This window comes from Ceratotherium simum, chromosome 16, assembly GCF_057802395.1.
Source record: "Ceratotherium simum simum isolate JZ-2026a chromosome 16, ASM5780239v1, whole genome shotgun sequence".
NCBI classification, from domain to species: domain Eukaryota; kingdom Metazoa; phylum Chordata; class Mammalia; order Perissodactyla; family Rhinocerotidae; genus Ceratotherium; species Ceratotherium simum.
Genome location: NC_141915.1, coordinates 9713609 through 9734282, shown reverse-complemented (window position 1 = coordinate 9734282; position 20674 = coordinate 9713609). Strand labels below are relative to the sequence as shown.

General features: G+C 48.2%; 1 protein-coding gene across 1 annotated transcript in view; it reads right to left on the bottom strand.

Moving 5' to 3' along the window:
- PIK3R6 (phosphoinositide-3-kinase regulatory subunit 6) overlaps positions 1-11143 on the bottom strand; it is a 53650-nt gene extending 42507 nt beyond the window's left edge. Inside the window, exon 1 of the mRNA XM_004433073.3 lies at positions 10986-11143. The gene's annotated coding sequence lies outside the window, so the exon portion shown is untranslated. The remainder of the gene's footprint in view (positions 1-10985) is intronic.
- Positions 11144-20674: the final 9531 nt, after the last annotated feature.

Sequence of the window (20674 nt, the reverse complement as noted above, 5' to 3'; positions counted from 1 at the left end):
ATGGCTAAACTGGCAACTTTTATGGTATTTATATTTTACCACAATAAAAGAATAGGTCAGGCTCACCTATAAATATAGACATTAAAGTTTGAAATAAATATCAACTAATTGAATTCAATGTATTAAAATTATACTGTGAATAATTTTAGCCTGTGATAATCATAGAAGTGAATATTAAAATGTGAGATACCACTGGAAAAGATTAGAAAAGATAATGTCAACTATTGGTGATAATACGAGAAAATTTGCTCGGTCATACTCAGCTGGTGAGAATGGAAATTGGCGTAGCTTTTCTGGAGGGCAGTTGGGCAATAAGTATCAAAATTCAAAATGTACATACTCTTTGTCCAATCAATTCCACTTTTCGGAATTTATCCTAAGGAAATAATTGGACGAGTGAATAAAGACTGTGTACAACGATGTTCATTAAAACATTGTTTATGGGGCCGGCCCGGTGGCGCAAACAGTTAAGTGTGCTTGCTCCGCTGCGGTGGCCTGGGGTTCGCCCGTTTGGATCCCAGACGTGCACTGATGCACCGCTTGGCAAACCATGCTGTGGCGGCATCCCATATAAAGTGGAGGAAGACAGGCGTGGATGTTAGCCCAGGGCCAGTCTTCCTCAGCAAAAAAGAGGAGGATTGGCATTGGATGTCAGCTCAGGGCTGATCTCCTCACACACACACAAAAAAACATTGTTTATAATGGGGAAAAAAACAGAAGAAACTTAAAGGCCCAATTATAGGGTATCAATTAAATGAATTAGAGTAATCTGTACAATGGAATAGTAGGCAGTCACAAAAATGATGATGTATATCTACATTTACTGAATAGAAAATATTTTCAGAAGTATTACAGTAGGTAACGAAACAGTTAACATTTCTAATACATTCATTTTTAAAAGTATATTTCTAAATTTGTATGTATGCATCGAAAAAAGTCAGGAAAAACTAAACATCAAAATGTGACATTGGAGGTTCTAGTTCTGGTTAAGACGGAGTGAGTACCTCCACTGTAACTCTCTCACTGAATGCAACTAAAAACTCTGGATGGTATGCTTAGAACAGCTATCTAAGGATTCTGAAAAGTGCATGATAGCAGGCAGAATGGGGAAGGAAACCAGTACTTGAAGTAAGAACAATCTGGCAATGAGTTTTCTGCTTTTCCTCCTTCTGGTATACCCTGGCCTAGATACAAAGGCAGCCTGAAACTCAGAAGTGCACACTGAGGGCAGACAAAAAGAGCTAGAAGAAAATCCTTTTTCTGGTATGAGGGGAGAAAAGGGGCCCTAAGGATTAGAGAGATGGGGTAATTACCTTTTTCTTTTCCATTTTCACCTGCTATAACCCCCAGGCAATCCTGTGACAGCAGTAACAGCAACAGAGGCCATGCAGGTGCCTAAAATTCTGATGAAGGGGAATTCTTCTTTCTGACTAAAGGAAGTATGGTTCCAAGGGCATGGGAAGAATCCTTATTGCTTTTTCCCTCTATCAGAGGAACAAAACCCAGAAATAACAAATAGAGAATGCATAATAAAATAATAGACCTACATGAAAACGCATAAATAATTACACTAAATGTAAATGGTCTAAACACACCAATTAAAAGACAGAGATTGTCAGCATAGATTTAAAAAAAAAAAAGCAAAACATACCAACTCTATGCTGTCTACAACAAATTCACTTCAAATTTAATGCCATAAGTAATTTAAAGGAAAAGAACAGAAAAAAATACTATGCAAACACTAACTACATGGATTACGTGATGTAATCCATGCAGAAATAGAAGTATAATGATGTACACCTGAAATTTATACAATGTTATAAACCAATGTTACCACAATAAACAAACAAACAAACAAACAACCACAAAAACACTAACTAAAATAATGCTGAAGTGGCTATATTAATATCAGGCAAAGTAGTTTTCAGAGCAAGGAAAACTACCAGGAATAAAGAGAGTCATTACATAATGACAAAAGGGTCAATTAATGAAGAAGACATAACAATTCTAAACATGTGTGCACCTAACGACAGGGCTTCAAAATATATAAAGGAAAAACTAATAGAACTAAAGGATGAGTGGTCAAATCTACAATTATAGTTGGAGATTTTAACAGATCTCTCTCAGTAATTGATAGAACAAGCAAATGGAAAATCAGCAAGGATATAGAAAAACTGAATAATACCATCAACCAACCGAATTTAACTGGTGCTTATGTTCATACAAAAATCTGTTCACAGATATGTATAGCAGCTCTATTCATAATGCTCTCAAACTGGAAACAACCCAACGCCTTCAACAGGTGAATGGATAAGCAAACTGATACAGCCATACAATGGAACACTTAGCAATAAAAAGAGACAAACTATTGATACGTACAATGACATGTGTGAATCTCAAAGACATGTTGAGTAAAGGAATCCAGACTCAAAATATTACATGCCATATGCTTCCATTTATATGATATTCAACAATAGGAAAATCTATATGGTCAGAATATCGATCAGCGGTTGTAAGGGGTTGGGGGTAGGGAGAGGGGTTGACTACAGAGGGGCAACAGGGAACTTTCTGGGGTGATGGAACTGCTCTGTATCCTGATTGTGGTTATGGTCACATTAATCTACACATGTGTTAAAATGTATAGAACTGTATAGCAAAAATAGTCAATTTTACTATATGTAAATTGAAAAAAAAGAGAAACCCATGTCTTAATTTGTAACTGGCATCAATGTTTATATACTTATATAGTTTTTACCAAATTCTAGAATTTACAGAAAAAAGGAATGCTCTTTGTGTCTTTGAACTTACAAGAATATTTTAGTATGTTCAATGGTGCTCTCACAGCTTTATAAAAGGAGATCATTTACACACAAGACACCAGCACTTCTGAGGAAGACTTCTGAGGAACCACGGTGGGAAGGTGACTGACATTTTAATATACACCCCTTTTAACAATTTTAATTTCTTAAAACTTGTGCAAGTTTTTATATATTCTAAAAGCAACTAAACCTCTATATCCAACTACCAATTCATAGGAAATACAGAACATGCTGACACATACTACCAGGATGAAAAATCCAGTGTCTGAGAAACGCTACATGACAAATGCCCTGTTTTCTTTAACAATAAATTGCCAGGAAGATGGGGTGGTGGTGGTGAGGAGAGGCAGGAAGATAAATGGGAGGGGGACCTATAGATTAAAAGGAACTTACGAGACATTATCAACCAAGTAAATGTGTGAACTTTGTTTGGATCTGAATTCAAACTATTACAAAAAGCTATTACATTAGAGGCAATTGAGAATTTGAACACTACAGAAATTTGGGGGTAGAGAGATAATAGCATTGCAGTTATGTTTTAAAAAAAGAGCAGTTCTCTTTCTTTAAACTAACCTTTAAGTTTTGAGATAATTGTAGATTCTTATGCAGTTATAAGAAATAAAATAGATATCCTGTGATCTTTTACCCAGTTCTCCCAATGGTAACATCTTGTGAAGTCGCAGTGCAATACTATAACCGAGATATGGACATTGGTACAATTATGTTCAGATTTCCCCAGTTTTACTTGTACTTATTTGTGTGTATGAGTCTCGTATCTTTTAATGATACACACTAACCTACCAAAAAAAAAAAAAAAGTGACATCACTTACCCATAGGCAGTGGGGTTACAGGTAATTTTTATTTTAATACATTTCTACATCTTATGATTTCTTAATACTAAGTATTAAGAAATCAGAAGATGATTTGACTTTATTAAGTATCAGATGGCACACAAAAGAGAGAGATAACGTATACATAAGTTGTGAAGCGTCATAATAAATGGACACCTGTGAGCCCACTGCTCAACTTAAGAACATTGTCATTTCATTGCACTGTGTGTGTAACTTAAAATCAGGAGGAGAAAAGGATAAAATAATTGCTCTCCTCTCCCTTCTTGGGCTCCCAGTGCTGCTGAGCTGTGAGGCGGACCCATCCTGTGCTGTGGGCTGTCACTGACTGGAGTTTGAAGAACTGTGTTTGAGCCCTGGCTCTCCCACCCTCTGCTTGTGGGCCCATCACTGGCCGCTCTGAGCTGCAGCCTCCCCCTTTGAGAGATGTGCACCCAAAGGGGCCAGAGAGACTATTTCATGACACCATTTTGATGAAGGGTTGGGCATGGAGAGCAAGGACCCAAAACTCGGCTAAAGAGAGGAGTGTCAAGCATTCATGCCCGTTCGCTATCTCTAAAAATGCTCCACGGCATGTTTTTGTGGGTAAGAGGAGACATCGAAGTTTGAATGAACTAGGAAAATTTGACCCTGAGTGAAAGACTGTGGCTGACCTTGGGGCATTCTCAGTCTAGAGGGAGGAGCTGGAAAATGGCAACATGGTGTGGTCAGAGCCACGGCACAGGGGGACAAGCAGTGGGGGCAGGGCTCTCACCTCATGGCTGTTTGTGTTACTCGAACTTGCCAAGTTCAGTCCTACCTCATGGCCTTTGCATGCCTCTGCCTGGGACACCTTTTCCCACAGCTGGCTCCTTCTCAACATTCAGGTCTCATTTTAAGTGTCACCTTCTTAGGGAGGCCTTTCCTGACCACCCTATCTAACATAGCCCTCCTAGTCATGAACTAGCGCACTCTTTTACTTTATTCATAGCCTTTATCAACATCGGAAATTTTCCTGTGTATTGACTAGTTTTCTTGGCTACTATTTAGATGGGAGCTCCACAAACCCTGGGTCCTGGTGTGTTTTATTCACTCCAACAACTAGGGCACTACTGGCACCTAGTAGACAATGAATAAATATTTTGAAGAAATGGTGGATGAACGAATGAAGGTGAAGTATCTTGCCAAAAGTTACCTGGCCAGTGAATGATGAAACCAGGGCTAGAACTCAGATCTCAACCTGGGGTATGGGGTTGCGGCCACCTCCCTTGCCCTCGCACCACTTCTTCCCCTGCTCTGAACGTCGCAGAGCACCCTCTGCCCTAGTAAAATACAATGAACACACAGGCAAACTTCTGTCCAGGTGGATTCAGCCAATAACGAACATCGAGCAGCCTCGAAGGAATAGAAATCACAAAGATATCGATTAAAAGAGGAGTGTATGTCTCAGCACTTAGTGTGTAAAGCTGAGGGTGTTCTGAGCTGATTTTTAATTGAAAGTAAAATTCTAAAAAAGTTTAGAAAGCTTCCTCATTCATTTGTTCATTCTTTCTTCTATTCATTCATTTGCTCACTCATTCATTCATTAAACATTTATTCAGCGCTTATATGTATGTATATTTGTGCAGGGGCTGGGATGCTGCGCGCTGCCTCCTTGCTCCTCTGCGGAGACCTCTGTAATCTATTTCCTGTCCTTTGGGGCTGCTGACCACACCGGTGTGGGGGAGAGCCCTCAGGGGACATGCTTGCACTGAGACAGGAAATGGAAACAAGCAGAACCTGGGTCATTCTCAAAATGCATCACAGCTCATTGGTCTTCACTGCAAGAACAGCGTGAGTTTCTCAGGAGATAAAGCTCACCGGGTTAAGCACCAAACACGCCTCTGAAGTTGTTCTCGATGGGAGCCGATGGCATGTACCATGCACCAGCATGTGGTGAAGATTTCAGGAGCTGCTGGCGGGTGAAGGAAGCCCCCATCCCACGCTGACAGCTCCTACTTTCTGACTCCTCAGGTAGGATTCCTGTTTCAGCAGGGCCGGCTGTGCCTTGCACATAGTAGGGGAACGGAGGCTGCCTTCCAACTCACTGCTTCGTTGGCCTTTTTGTAATTTTCCCAGCCAGGGAGGGCGAGCTTTTGTAACTCATCTGTCCAAAGAGGCGTTTGCTGTAATTCATCTGCTCGGAGTGGCTGCTTCTCCCTAATTCGAACACAGGCCCCTCTGTGTGGCAGGAGCCCAGTGAGCCGTCTCTGCAATTCCACCCAACTGCCAATTTGCTGAGGGCTAGAAGCCAGATCAGCTCGTGGGTTTGTCTTGTATGTAAAATATGGAAACAAAGCCTGAGAAATTGATCTGTGAAAAGAGTGTGAAACTTCCATCCACGGATTTGGAACACCTATTTGGGCAGCTCCTCTGGCTCTCTTCTTAGTTCCTGTGGTATTTCCAGTGGCTGAGGTTGCTGAGTAGATCAAAGAACATCTACGGAACACTATCCACGTGGCAGAAATTGTGCCAGGCCTGAGAGTTTAGACACAGGCCTCGCCCTTAGGAGCTGGAGTCTACCAGCCTGTGACTTCTTAATGACTGCAGAGTGGCCCTGCTTGCCACCCTCCCGGCCCATGTTGCCACACTGGCACTCTCACAGACCCCATGCTCACGATACGTTTGACAACGCACCCATTTCACAGATTCACAGGGGGGACCTGGAGACGCGCTCTGCCTAGTCCATTGCCAAAATTCAATTTTCGCATTAAAAACCATGCTGATGGTAAACATCTAAAAGGTACACGTGGCTGCACGGTGAAAAGCAAGAGTTCTCACTCCACCTCTGGTCCATTAGTTCTCTTCCCCAGAAGAAGCCCCAGTTTTAGAAAGTGTGACTCTTCGCCCAATATTTAAAAGTCAGATTTCACACAAAAATCAAGATTTCCAGCTTTTATTTAAAAGGAATAACTGGAAGGTCTGGCAACACCGGGCCCACGATTCCGTGTGGCGACAGCCAGTGGGCTCCTGTAGAAGGGCCAGGTGCCCTCGAGGCCCTTGGTGCCAGCCCTTCCCGACTGTGTTCACCACTGTCAGCATGTCCACCGCATCATGCATGCTCCCTGCTGGCTCTTGGAAGCAGACAAGTTGGCAATCCATGAGCCGTTCCATAGCTCAAGTCCTGGTTCTCAAAGAGGAGTGTTAATTACAGAATGCCTGACGTGAGCTGGGCGTTGGGGTTGCCCCATGGTGCCCATGTGAGTCACTCGAGAAACATTTATGGTGCATCTCTCTCTGCTTCTCCATGGCACCTGATGAATTGAATCATGACTGTCAGGCCCTTGGATGAAGACAAGACAGAGTCACTGCCCCAAGCCGCTCTCGGGCTAGAGGGCAGAAACAAGTCTGTTGGGCATGGCTGGTATGACAAAATGGCACAGGAAACAAGATTATGTTGATGCTCAGAACACTGGCAAATGAGACAGCAGTCCTGTGGGAAGGGGGACACAGATACAGTGGTGAGAAGGACATTGTGCTCTGCCACAGTCACATGGCGGGCACCTCTGCCACCTGTGCGTGGGGATGTCGCAGGTCCTATCTTGGACAACCTGGGCTACAGTGTTCGACTGCAGCTTTTGTGCCACCGACCAAGCAAACAGCACGTCAGAGCTTGGCTCTCACGCCCCTGCCCTCTCCCATTTCCACCAGTCACAGCAGGAACGCGACATCGCAGGAAAGAAATACACCAGCCTCTGCCGCCAGTTGGGAAGATTCCCAGCAGCTGGAGAAGGCAGCATGGAGAGCAGCTGAGGGGCGAATCCCAACAACCTGGAGCCCCCGGAGCCCCACGGTCACCTCACTGTGGCCTCTCACTCTGCACTGCCCGCAGCATTCATGCATTGTGTCATTTGTTTGATAGTTGTTGAGCCTCACTATACGCCGGACACTGTCCTATAGACACAGGGTGGGAAAACTCGGTCTTCAGTTGAAGACCTAATAAATGGATGGATGGTCTCCTTCATTCATTCATTCACTCAAGGAATATTTATTGAGCACCTTCTATATAGTAGACACTGTTCCAGGTCCTGAGGATGTGGCAATAATTTAAAATAGACAAAAACGCCCGCTCTCATGAAGGTTGTACTCGAGTGGGTATGCAGTGAGGGTGAAGGGGCAGACAGTAAGCCCAGTAACTGAACTGTATATTAGATGATGATCAGTGCTGTAAGAACAAGGCTGGGAAGGGGAATGTGGGTTCCAGAGCTGGGGAGTACGGTGTTTAAAGGAGTGATCAGGGAGGTCTCACTGAGGAGGTGACATCTGAGCAGAAACCTGCAGGAGGCATGGGACCACGCCAGGCGATATCTGCAGGAAACACGTTCCCAGCGAAGGGAGCAGCCAGCTGAGCACTGAAGTGGGAGGGCCTGAGGTTGTCAGGGGACAGTGCAGCTGGGGTGCAGGAAGCAAGGGGACAGTCGGAGGGTGCTGGCAGACAATTCTCTGCAGGTTTGTGCATGCCTTGTGAGCTTTTGGTCCGCATCATATCTTCAAGGTTTGTATTGTGAAAGGCCTTGGACAAGAGAGCTAGTGTCTCCCTCCAGGGCAGAGAGGAGATTTATTTGCTGTCTAGTATAAGAGAGACAATGTCTGCTTCCAGGGCAGAGGTGGGCAGGTTTGCTTGCAGCCCATTGTGAAAAATGGGGTTTCCTAAGCTCAGGGCTCCTCAGCTGTGATGCACAGTATCCACCTCCATGCTGCCCCTGTGGGACCTGAGGGACGGGGAACCATACAACGTAACACTCAGGATGCTTGTTGTGCTATGTGATAAAGTCCTTTGTCTCTGACACTAGAGTCTCGTGTCTTCTGCCAGCATCCCTGAAACTGTGGCAGGCTACCTTGTTAGTTACAAGTAGGGTGAAATCTTGGACCCTTCACAGTTCTTGACAAAAGGGCGAGATCAGAGACAAAGAGTGAATGCATGAATGCATGAGTGAATCAATGAATTGGGATTTGGAGGGCATTCCTCCCTAATTACAGAAAATTAGCAATGAGCAGTCCTCAGGGCAGGTGCACACACACAGCTGGTCACTGCCTTGGGGTAAAATAGGCCCCAGGACTGTCCACAGGACCATGAGGTGGCTCTATGGGATACAGCAGAAAGAAGCCAATGGGATCCTGTTCACAGCTGCCGCTACCCATAGTTGGTGCAAGATAATGTGGGGAAGGTTTCCTGGCCAGATAGGAAGGACTGAAGAAAGAATACAGAGGAGGATCTGAGGAGGCCTGACTCAGGGTCAGGGTTTCACAATGACGATCCCAGGCTCTGACTATCCCCTGCCCACCCCAGCACCCCAACCCCCCATTGCTGGCTCCGAGGGCAGGCTGTTCAGACACAAGAACCTATCATCCAGACCTCCCTGTGTCACCTCTTCTGACTAAAACCTGGGAAGAAAGACACGGAGTTTCCCAGGAGCACATCTCTGCCTCCCTCCTGCCCTCCCATCCCCACTCTGGCACAGAGAGAAGGGACCTCCCCACCCCTGCCCACTGCTCCGCTGCTCCCCACATAGATCCACTTCCCTCTCCTCCCACCGGTGCTGCCTCACGGCCCCAGGGTTTCAGGGACAGATGCTGTTTCCAGGACTCAGCTTTTCTCTCCGTGGAGATAGGCATTCTTGCCAGACAACACCGGTTCTTGGGTTTAGAGCATGTGATCAGTGGACTCACAGTGAGGGGTGAAAGGAGTGGAAAGGCAGAGCTCAGAGTTCTGTGGGGGCCCCTCAATCCTCAACCCTCATCCCATGAGGCCTACTTGGGCTTTCCAGATTCCCAAGGGGCTGGGAAGGTGAGGGCCCTGCTTCCCTGTGGACAGGGCAGGCCTGTTTCCTCCCCTGTGTCTGCCACTGGCTGGGAAGGAAACACCTGGATGTGAGAGAGCCAGTCTGGCGGGGGGAGCATTGTTCCCAGGGGCAGGGAGCCTGGGAGGAATGTGGCAGGGCCTGGATGCAGACCAGGAAGCCCTGGGGACAGATGGGATGACCGCAGCCTGGCCCTCGTGTCCACTGTGTCAGTGAGGAGCTCTCTTGGAGACAAGAGGTGAGTAGCAGGCCCTGGGGAGAGGCCGTATGGCAGAGTGGCTGGGCAGGTAGCATACAGTGCTGGACTGTCTGGGTTCCCAGCCTCTCGGTTGCTATGGCAACTTGGGCTAGGTGCTTAAAACCTTTGTGCCTCAGTTTCCCTATCTTTGAAGGAGACCAAGCAACAGCGCCTACTTCCTGGGGTTTTTGTGAGGACTAAATGAGATGATATTCAAAAACCACTTAGAGCTAAATAAACTTACAGGCCCACGCCTGTAAGTCCTTCACAAACTCCACGGCTGAGCAGCCAAAGGGAATCTCCAGCTGTTCTTTCCTTTAATCCCGACTTTCGCACCCACTTTCCTGCTCTGTGGGTTTGCACACTGCTCACCCCACCGGCTGCCTGTTGCCTCATCTCTGCACACAAACTCTCCCTCTCCCTCAAGGCTCAGATCCCACCTTCCACAAAGTCCTCCCTGATCCCGCACCCGGAGGTCTCTCTCTCCAACTGGGCATGCTGCCTCGCCTTGATGAGGGCCCTGGCGCATTTTACTTTCAGTTAGTCACTCGTAGCGGTGTCTCAACCTCCGCACCAGATAGTCAGCTCCTCGAGGACGGAGACCCAGCCTTGGTCAGACCCTGGGGCTGGCTGCACATGTAGAAGATGCTCAATCCATGTGTGTGGAGAGAATTGGCCAGACCAGCATGAGCGTCACCAAATTCCCCAGAAGAGGGATGGACAGACGATGCCTCAGAAGCGGTGCAGACGGGGACCCAGAATATTCACTCTGAGTCCTGTGCATTGCTTACCCCTCTGCAAAATTTTTGGCAAGGTGCTTCATCTTCTAAGCCTCAGTCTCCTGACCTATGAAATGGGTATTAAAACATGGACCCAGCCTATCTCCAATTGCTCGTGAGACTCCAACAGGATGATGAGTGTACTCTACAGAACTAGGCATATATAATTGGTCCTATTATTACTGGCGTTTACAGGATTCGGAGGAGAAAGGAGAGGTCTTCTCCCAGTGTCCCGTGTCCTTTCTTCTTGTGAAAATGAGTTGAGCAATCTTCACTTGGTCACAAGTGAAGTGGTCCCAGTAGCCACCACATCTGGGTAACCCGTCTCAGGAAGGCTGGGCCTTGTGTTCACAAGAGGCAGGGGTGTCTCAACCCCCACGGGCTCCCCTTCCAGCATCCCTCCTCTTAGTCCCTCCATCTGCTCTGCTCAGATCTGCCTCCCAGGTCCCTCCCTGGAGACCCTACCCTGGCCAGCACCTACCTTGGCTCAGCTGCAGCTCGGCTCCCCAAGTTCTTCCGCCGATCAGCTCCCCTCCGTCCTGCCCAGGGAGGCTGCCAGCCCTTGACAACCCGGTATCTTGGAGGAGCCCTGACGGGTGTCTTCAGTCTCGCCTGCAGCCTCCAGACCTGCAGAAAAGAGCGCAGGCCTGGCTCTGTCCCCGCCTCTTCCTTCCCCTTCCCATGGCCCTCAAAGCTCCTCCCAGAACACATCCTGCTGTGAGGTTGCTTCTAGACAAGTGTCTGTGGGTCTGTGGTCACCCACTGTCCCTGGAGGTTCTTCATTCTGATCCGGCGGGAGGGGGCACCTCCATAGGGGCCCCCTCTGGTGCAGACCGGGCAGTGTTGCAGGGAGCCCTGACCTCCCTCTCGAGCTCCAGACACACCAACCACCCCCATCCCCGGACACTGTCACCAGATGGCCCTCAAGCTCCTCCAACTCGATGTGACCAAACCAGGCTCATCACTTCCCCCTCGAAACCCACTTCTCTGCTCCTCACCTCAGAATCAGAAACCTGGGCGTCACCCTTAACGCCTCCCTCTCCCTCACCTGTTACATCTAAATGCACAAGTCCTGGCACTATCTCATCAGTTGTCCCCTTCTTCTCATCCCCACGGCTGTCCTTGCTCCATCAGGCCACCATCGTCTTTCTCCTGAATTACTGCAACAGCCTGCTGTCTCCCTCTCATCCTGCCTCCACCTCACAGCCAAAGGTCTCTTCCTGACAGTGAAACACAAATCTGATCACATTACACCCTGTTACAACCTTCAGTGGCTCCCTATCACCTTCAAGAGAACGGCCAAACTCCTTAGCTTAACTGGCAAGGCCCTTCTTGATGTGGCCCTTCCTTAATCCCCAACCTCAGGCTCTATCCCCTCACTCTGACCCCTCCCAGAGTTCCTGCACGAAGGTGGTTCCTTAACAATCCAGGCCTTCACCTCCAGGCCTTCACATGTGCTGTGGGATTCCCTTCCCAGCCCTTCTCCTGGCTCACCCCTATTCATCCCTCATTCAGCAGAGAAGACCGAAAAAACAAGTCAGAGAGGCACGAGGGAAAGTGGAGCGCCGTGGAAGCAGGGAGAGGAGAGAGGGTCAAGGAGATGATGATCAACAGTGTCAAAGACTGCAAAGCGGACACGAGTGAAGAGAACGGAACAGCATCTGCTGACCTTAGTGATTAAGAGAGAGCAGTGCTGGGGAGCAGATCACCTCCAAGGTGACACATTTGCTAGTTTGTCATATTCTTCCTTTTTTTCACATTTTGAAGCCAAGCAATATTTTGGGGAGTCTCCATCACATTTCTAGACCTTTGAAAATCTCACAGACTCTATGCTTTCATCTAATTTACCCTAATGGGTAAATGGCTCTAGAGAGAGACAGATTGCCGACAGCATTGTTTGAACACCTGGATTCAGCTGTGCCTGAAACCCTGATGCCTAGATCTACTCTTAATTGTGATCCAATAAATTCCCCCTCTTTTTTAAGTAAGATCATTCGAATTGGGCTTCTGTCACTTGGGTTTCTCCTTTGCAACCAAAGGAAAGGTCACTGATCTTTTTCTGCGAGGACTTGAATTGGTTCTCTCCCATCCCCTCATTTTGCAGGAGAGGCCATTTGAAAAAAAAAAAAAGTCCAGAAACTTAAATCATTTGCTCTAAGGCTCAGCCTCCCTCCCATATCTACTTCTTTTCTCTCCCCCTCATGTGACTGGAATCACATTCATTCTTTTTTGTTTGTTTGTTTGCTTGTGAGGAAGATCAGCCCTGAGCTAACATCCATGCTAATCTTCCTCTTTTTGCTGAGGAAGACTGGCCCTGAGCTAAAATCTATTGCCAATCCTCCTCCTTTTTTCCCCTTTTTTCTCCCCAAAGCCCCAGGAGATAGTTGTATGTCGTAGTTGCACATCCTTCTAGTTGATGTATGTGGGATGCCGCCTCAGCATGGCTGGAGAAGCGGTGCATCGGTGTGCGCCTGGGATCCGAACCTGGGCCAGCAGTAGTGGAGTGCGCGCACTTAACCGCTAAGCCACGGGACCGGCCCCAAATCACATTCATTCTTGCATCTCTGCATTTGAGTTCTTAGGACACATGTCTGCCTCATCCCTCCACCCTCCCCCCGTAAGTTCTGGAAAAGCAAAGGCTAGGTCTTATTCATTATTCTATCCGTCACAAGATAAGAGAATGTTAAGAGAATGTTTGGCTCATTAAATAAAACAAATGGATGAATAGCTGAATGAATGAGGGAATGAATGAGTGAAATGAATAAGTCCAGGACAGGATAAAGGACCAAGAACTCAGCCTTGCAGGTTCAGGACTCAGCAGCAGCCGGGCAGCGTGGCCATGGTGGGCGGCCCCCTCTCCTTATCAGCTTTGGCCTAACGGAATCGGAAATCACAAGCTGATGTTGGCCTCTTGTGGCTGTGCTGCTCCTCTTATCATCAGCTGCTGTCTCTGCAACTACAGTGGGTGTGGTAGCCACGGAAGGGGCTGCTTGGTGACCGTGGACGGCCCCAGAGCTGTTCCCTGCAAGGAGGAGCTGAGGCGCCTTCATTTTTGAGGGCACACAGCTGATAGCCAACCAGGAACAAAGAGAGAGTGAAGAGGAGGTGGAGGGAGGAAGGACCGAGGCCCCCATACCTGCTCCCAGTGCACCATCCAACTATCACCACGGAGGGGTGACACCGCCCTTTTGATCCCAGGGACGCCTTTCCTCTCCACACGTTCTTCTTAGGGTTTGTTTAATCTGGGTTTTCCAGGCTGTGCTCTTGCCAGGTTTCCCATCTGCACCAATCTCCCAGGAACAGCCCCAACAAGTCCACATGATCCATCAAAATCGGAACTGAGAGAGTTAGGGATCTCCGCATTTACTGCTCTAGGTCCCAGATCACCCAGTCAGCTGGTGGAAGCAAAGCCACTCTGGAGTGATCGGTGACCAAGACACAGAAGCAGAAGGCTTCCCATCTCCCCAATGCCTCCTCCCTCTGTCACCCTCCTCCCTATCCTCCGCCAAGGGAGCGCCCCCCCACTCTTGGCTGGCCCCTCCGGGCACAGCCGTGATGACTCTTCAGGTTGCTCTATCCCAGCCTGGGCTTTTGGAAGTCTGTCCACGTAACTCACCTTGGGGCTACACAGTGATTTATCTTTCCTGCAGACAATTGACTGCTTCTGTTCCAACCTCATTCCTCTTCTCAGGAGAGCCCCTCCCGTCCCTTCTATTCAGAAAAATATTTCTCATCTATTTTCCTGTCTATCACAAAACAGCTGAGAGCTTTAAACTAATTAAATTAAAATTTTAATTTTTAAACAAATTAAAACAAACTAAACCCTCTTGTAACTTTGTTGTTACAAACTTGGATCACTCTGCAGGACCAGAGTATTGGAGTCAGGAGAGAGATATTTACTTTGAATACAGGAAACCCAGGGTCACCCGTGCCTTTATTCCAGCTCTGCTTTCTGTGGGATCCACCTGTCTCTGGGATGGTTCAGCAGCAGATGCAGAATTCATCATCTCTGAGTTTTCTAAGGAATCCACTCAGAGAAAATCCTAATAAGCAACGTAGATTTTACTGAAGATAACATTGAGAGGATGAAAAAGGAGTGTACATTACACATCTCTTAGCAAACTATTTACAAATCCTCCATGGATATTTCTGTCACCCAGATGCCCTTCCTTCCCACCATGCCATTGGCCTGCTAGGCTGGGGTAGGGAGGGTTTTTCTTTCTTTACCTTTCCCTATTCACCCCAAGAGACCCTGACTTACTAACTCCTGGTTCCTCCCATCCAGACTTTTTTCACAAACATATGAAAGTCCTCTTTGCAGTGCCTTCGGAGCACTTCAGCTGCACTGTCTCCCCCTCATCAACAACCCCCAAACCTCTGGTTGGTCGGACCTATTCTTAGAAAGCTGTGAGAGGTAGTAAACCAGAAAATAGCTGTTGTAGAAACACATTTTACTTCACTTATAGATCACCCCATGAGTCAGGACAATTATGGAGATGGGTGAACTAGAGTTTATTAAAGGCTCACGTAACTGGGGGTGGTGGGACTTGAAGGAGGGAACGCCTAGTCTGGGGGCTTCCCACTGCGCCCCAGGGAGGACCTGCAGGCTGAGCCCCTTGGCTCTCAACTTCACTTCAGGAAAACCAAGGCAGTGGCATGGCCGGTACCCACCTGATAGGGACCTCTGCTTCCAGTGAATTCCCTCCAGCCCTCACACCCACGGTCCGGGGAAGCAGCAGCAGCAGGACCACGCCATGCTCTAAATCAGTGCTTCACAGTGTGTGGTCCCCGGCCCAGCAGCATCAGCATCATCAGGGAACTTGTTAGCAACTAGTACTGTCTGCTGTGGGTGTGGAAAGGGAGGAACAGTACACGTGTCGGGAATTTTCCATCCTTCACCTGTGGCAGTGTCGTTCTGTGGGGCACGTACATGCGCAGAGTTGGGACTAATGGGGTGATCGCCAAAGGAAGTAGATTTGTGCTTAATAATATCTGTCCACTCACTCTTTCAGCCATTCTTCTTATTTTGGGGGGAGAAGGAGTTTTGATTTTAAACACCATCAATGTTCTTATTCTTTTTTTAAATCTTAGTGTTTAAAAAATTTACTCAAACAATTCAAAAATACATTTTCATTGTAAAAACACTCCAACATTATAGGAGTATATAGAGTAAAACAGAAAGCCCCCCGTCCCCAGTTCCTTCCCCGCCCTCCCCCAGCAGCAATCACTGTCCACAGCTGGGGGGGGGGGTTATATGAACTGTTCTTTGACTTGCTTTGTTTCCTTAGTGATCATTATATATCAGTACAAAAGGATCAACCACATTCTTTCGTTAAATTTAAATGTCATTATTTTCTAGACTAGAAACATTTACACGGGTCAAGAAGGGAAAGAGACAGAGAATAGCAGCCCACTGCCTCTTCCACAAGCCGCCCTTCAAGTGATGGAGAAAGCTTCCCTACCCAGGCTTCTCGTCGCAGGTGCTGCTGTCTCCCTCCTGAACTCCTCGGTACCCTCAGACCTGGGCTGCGGGGCAGAGAGAACTTGGGGTTGCTGTGGAGGGTGGGGCCTGGTCTCCCCCTATGTCCCCTCTTTTCAGGTCAGCCTGGAGAGGGAGGCCACGTGGACCCTTCTTCCCCGCCCCCAGCCCCATGTCTTTACCTTCCTAACACAGCAGGTTCCACCCGGGGCTGGAGGAGCTGAGCTGGGGGGCTGGTCTGCAAGTTTCCCAGAATGCCGAGGAGGCGCTGGAGCCTCTTGTCTGTATAAAATATCTCCCACAGTCACTGTTTCCTTCTCGAAAATGAATTCTCACCAGGAAGAGGGACTGGCCGGCAGGTCAAGAGGCTGGAGGTCGACTAGGATCAGTGGGAAAACTTAAAGACCCCAACTCTTTATTATCTATGCAAATTGCCTCCCCCCATGCACATGTGCATGTACACACACACACACAAACACACACACACAGGAGGCACACCCCAAAAAGGGAGACCAGCAACCCGGCTGGGCTCTCGCTCCAGCGTGCCTCCAGTTGCACAGGCCCCTCCTCCTCCCTGGGTCTGTTTCCTCGACCGTAACCTGAGGGACTGGAGAGTGTATTTGCAAAGCCCTCGCCAGCTTTCTCAGTCTCTAGACAATCCCGCTTCTGGCCTCTGAGACTTGGGGCTACAGTTTTGCTCAGAGAGGGCCTCTGGTCCCGGTGATGAGAGGCCCCTTCCCTTGGGTGTGCAGGGTGGGGGTTGGGATTGGGGGGTGGAGTAGGGCCACTCGGCTCCGCTCCCTCCACTCTGAACTCCCTCTCTCCAGAGTTCTCAGGGGACCCCTTGGGCCAGCTCTTGGGCCTGGAACGACATTCCCCTGAGGGCTTCCTTCCTGACTGCCTCTGCCTCAGCAGCAGACGGCACAGACTTGCCTGGAGCCCTGCCAGCCCCCTGGGCCCCCAGCTTCCCTCTCCTACTCCAACGCCGCCCCTCCCCGCCACTTCTCCACCCCCATCTGAGGGTGCCTGAAGAGTGTGGCTTCTGTTTTGAAGCCGTCAGAGCTCCTCCAGAATTCCATTATAATGAAGCATCCCTCTCGGATATCCGTGTGAACTTTACTCTTCTGGGCCTCAGTTTCCCTACCACTCACACGCGGGGGTTGAGGGAGCAGCATAGCTTGCTGGTTAAGAGCAGGGACTCTGGGGCCTGGCTGTCGCGGCTTGAATCCTGGCTTCCCCTTTTCACTGTCTCTGTGACCTTGGGCAAGTCCCTTAACTTCTCTCAGTTTCCCCATCTGTTAGATGGGGCATAATAGTACCTACCTCGAGGTGCTGTTGGGAGGACACGCATGATAACACAGGCAGGCACGTGAAGTGCAGAGACTGTGCTTGGCACGTGTATGGTAAGTGCTGTCAAGAGTCTGCCGATGTCTCAGTTTGCGCCAGCCTGACTTCCGGGGAGATGCCCCGGTCAGGCTGCAATGGCTACAAGGCTCAGCCTTCCAGCTCTGAATTTCTGACTCTCTGAACAGGCACTGTTTCTTCTCACTCATCACGTGCAGACAGGGACACAGGCAGGTGGCTGCTGTGGCCACAGCGGCGTTTCCAGGGACCACACACTCAGAATTGCCGGGTGTTACAAACTGAATGTTTGTGCCCACCCAAAATTCATACGTGGAACCTTCAATGTGCCGGTATTACGAGGTGGGCCTTTGGGAGGCAATTAGGTTTAGATGATGTCATGAGGGTGGGGCCTCCATGATGGGATTAGTGTCCTTATAAGAAGAGGAGGAGGAGACACCAGAGCTTCCTCTCTCCACCACATGAGCACACAGTGAGATGGTGGCCGTCTGTAAAGCAGGAAGAGAGCTCTCACCAGTTACTGAACCTGCCAGCACATTGATCTTGGACTTCCCAGTCTCCAGAACTGTGAGAAATAAATGTCTGTTGTTTAAGCCACTCAGCCTGAGCAGACGAAGACACCTGGGGCTGTGGTTTGAGCCTGGACATAGGTGTGCCTGCCACATGGAAGAGAGAAATAAGGTGGTACAGGTGGGGACAGCCTGCCACCTGCCTGTCTTTGCCCCCAGAGAGATGCGCAGGGCACCCATCCCTCTTTCCCAGGAGAGCTGGCTTCCTTTACCCTGATTTTACTGGTAGGTTTGGGGGAGGAAATAGAGGGATTCAGAGACTTGGTAAAGGAGGGAGCAGCTTCTCTCCCAAGAAAACCGAGACGCCCTCTTCCCAGGGCAGCGGCTAACATCCCAGTGCTGGAGAGTGTGCTGGTGTGACAGTGGGGGAGGGGGAGTCTGAAGGCCCTGGCAGGCACCCAACAGGCCGCGTGCGCACACATCCCCTGTGTGTGTGACACTGCAGGGGCTGGAAATCTCTCTGCTGCCTCTGCTTTGAGCAGACTGGGGGGCTATAGGTGTTCCCTGCCCCAGGGGTTGTGGGAGAGCTATTCTCCAGAGGAGGCATGACTTGGATGTCAGGGACCTCAGGGAGAGGTCCGAGGATGGTGACAAACCACTACGTTCTGGACCTCAGAGGAAGCTCCAAGCCGGCAGAGGAGAACAAATCGATAAATCTGACTTCATTAAAATTAAGACCATCTGCTCTGCAAAAGGCACTGCTAACAGAATGAAAAGACAAGCCACAGACTGGAAGAAAATATTTGCAAAACACGCTTCTGATAAAGGACTGGTATCCAATATATACAATGAAATCTTAAAACTCAACAATAAGAAAACAACCCAATTAAAAAATAGGCAAAAGAGGGGCCGGCCCGGTGGTGCAAGCGGTTAAGTGCGCGCACTCCGCTGCAGCGGCCCGGGGTTCGCCGGTTCGGATCCCGGGCAGGCACCGACGAACCACTTGTCAAGCTGTGCTGTGGCGGCGTCCCATATAAAATGGAGGGAGATGGGCATAGATGTTAGCCCAGGGCCAATCTTCCTCAGCAAAAAAGAGGAGGATTGGCAGATGTTAGCTCAGGGCCGATCTTCCTCACACACACACACAAAAATAGGCAAAAGATCTAAACAGACACCTCACCAAAGAAGATATACAGATGGCAAATAAACACTGAAAAGATGCTCCACATCATATTCATTAGGGAATTGCAAATTAAAACAATGAGATACCCCCACCATTAGAATGGGTAAAAGCCAGAACACTGACAACATCAAACGCCAATGAGGATGTGGAGCCACAGGAACACTCATTCATTGCTGCTGAGAATGAAAAGGGCCCAACCACTTTGGAAGACAGTTTGGCATTAAAAAAAACAAAAAACAAACAAAAAAAAACCTAGGGGCTGCCCGGTGGCGCAAGCGGTTAAGTGTGCGCGTTCCACTGCGGCGGCCCGGGGTTCGCCAGTTCGGATCCTGGGCGTGCACCGACGCACGGCTTGGCAAGCCATGCTGTGGCAGCGTCCCATATAAAGTGGAGGAAGATGGGCACGATGTTAGCCCAGGGCCAGTCTTCCTCAGCAAAAAAAGAGGAAGATTGGCAGATGTTAGCACAGGGCTGATCTTCCTCACAAAAAAAACAAAAAAACAAAAAACTAAACATACTTGTACCATATGATCAAGCAATTGTCCTCCTTGGTGTTTATCCAAATGAGTTGAAAATCTATGTCCACACAAAAACCAGCACAGGAATATTTATAGCAGCTTTATTCATAATTGCCAAAATTGGCATCAACCGAGATGTCCTTCACTAGGTGAGTGGATAAACAAACTGGGGCACATCAATACAATGGAGCATTATCCAGCAACAAAAAGAAATGAGCTATGAAACCACGAAAAGACGTGGCAGAACCTTAAATGCATATTGTTTAGTGAAAGAAGCCAACCTGAAAAGGGTCCATAGTGCATGGTTCCAACTATATGACATTCTGGAAAATGCCTAACTATGGAGACAGTAAAAGATGCTTGGTTGCCAGTCTAATTAAGAAAATAATGGTTTCAATTTCTTTAATATATATTAGCCTACTCAGAATATCCATTTCTGCTGCCAGATTGGCAAATGGAGAAGGGAGATCTCAGTTTAATTGATGATCCTTCGAAGATACAGCGTTATTTTTTGCCTCTGGCTGTCTTGAAGATTTTCTCATTACCTTTTTTTCTCAGGAGTTTGACAATGAGACAATGAGGTGTGTGTGCACGTGTGTGTGTGTTTTAGAACGAAACTCCAGACTTTATTGAGATTTCACCAGTTTTTCCATATTATCCTCTTCCTGTCTCAGGATCCAATCCAGGGCACCAGACAGCCTTCGGTTTTCAGTGGTCTGTGGGTTTCTCAGCCTCTCCTTGTTTTCAAGACACTGACCGTCTAGAGGGGTACTGGTCAGATCACCATCTGGGTTTGTCTGATATTTTCCTCATTAGACCGGGGTTATGGGGTTGTGGAAAGAATATCAGAGGTGAAGTGCTCTTCTCATGTGATTTTGTTTTTATCCTGTGTGAGATCTGCCAAGTTTATTGAATCTACGGGTTGATGTGCTTCATCGATTTTGGCCAATCAAATGTTGGCCAAAGAGATACTGTGCCAGTTCCAGGCCCAGGCCCTAGGAGGCATCGCATGTCTCTGCTTACCCCTCTTGTGCTAACACGCTGGCCTAAGGTGCCCGAGAGACCCACAGCACACCTGAACCCAACCTGCAGCTTGGAGTCAAGCCACTCTGAGCCTAA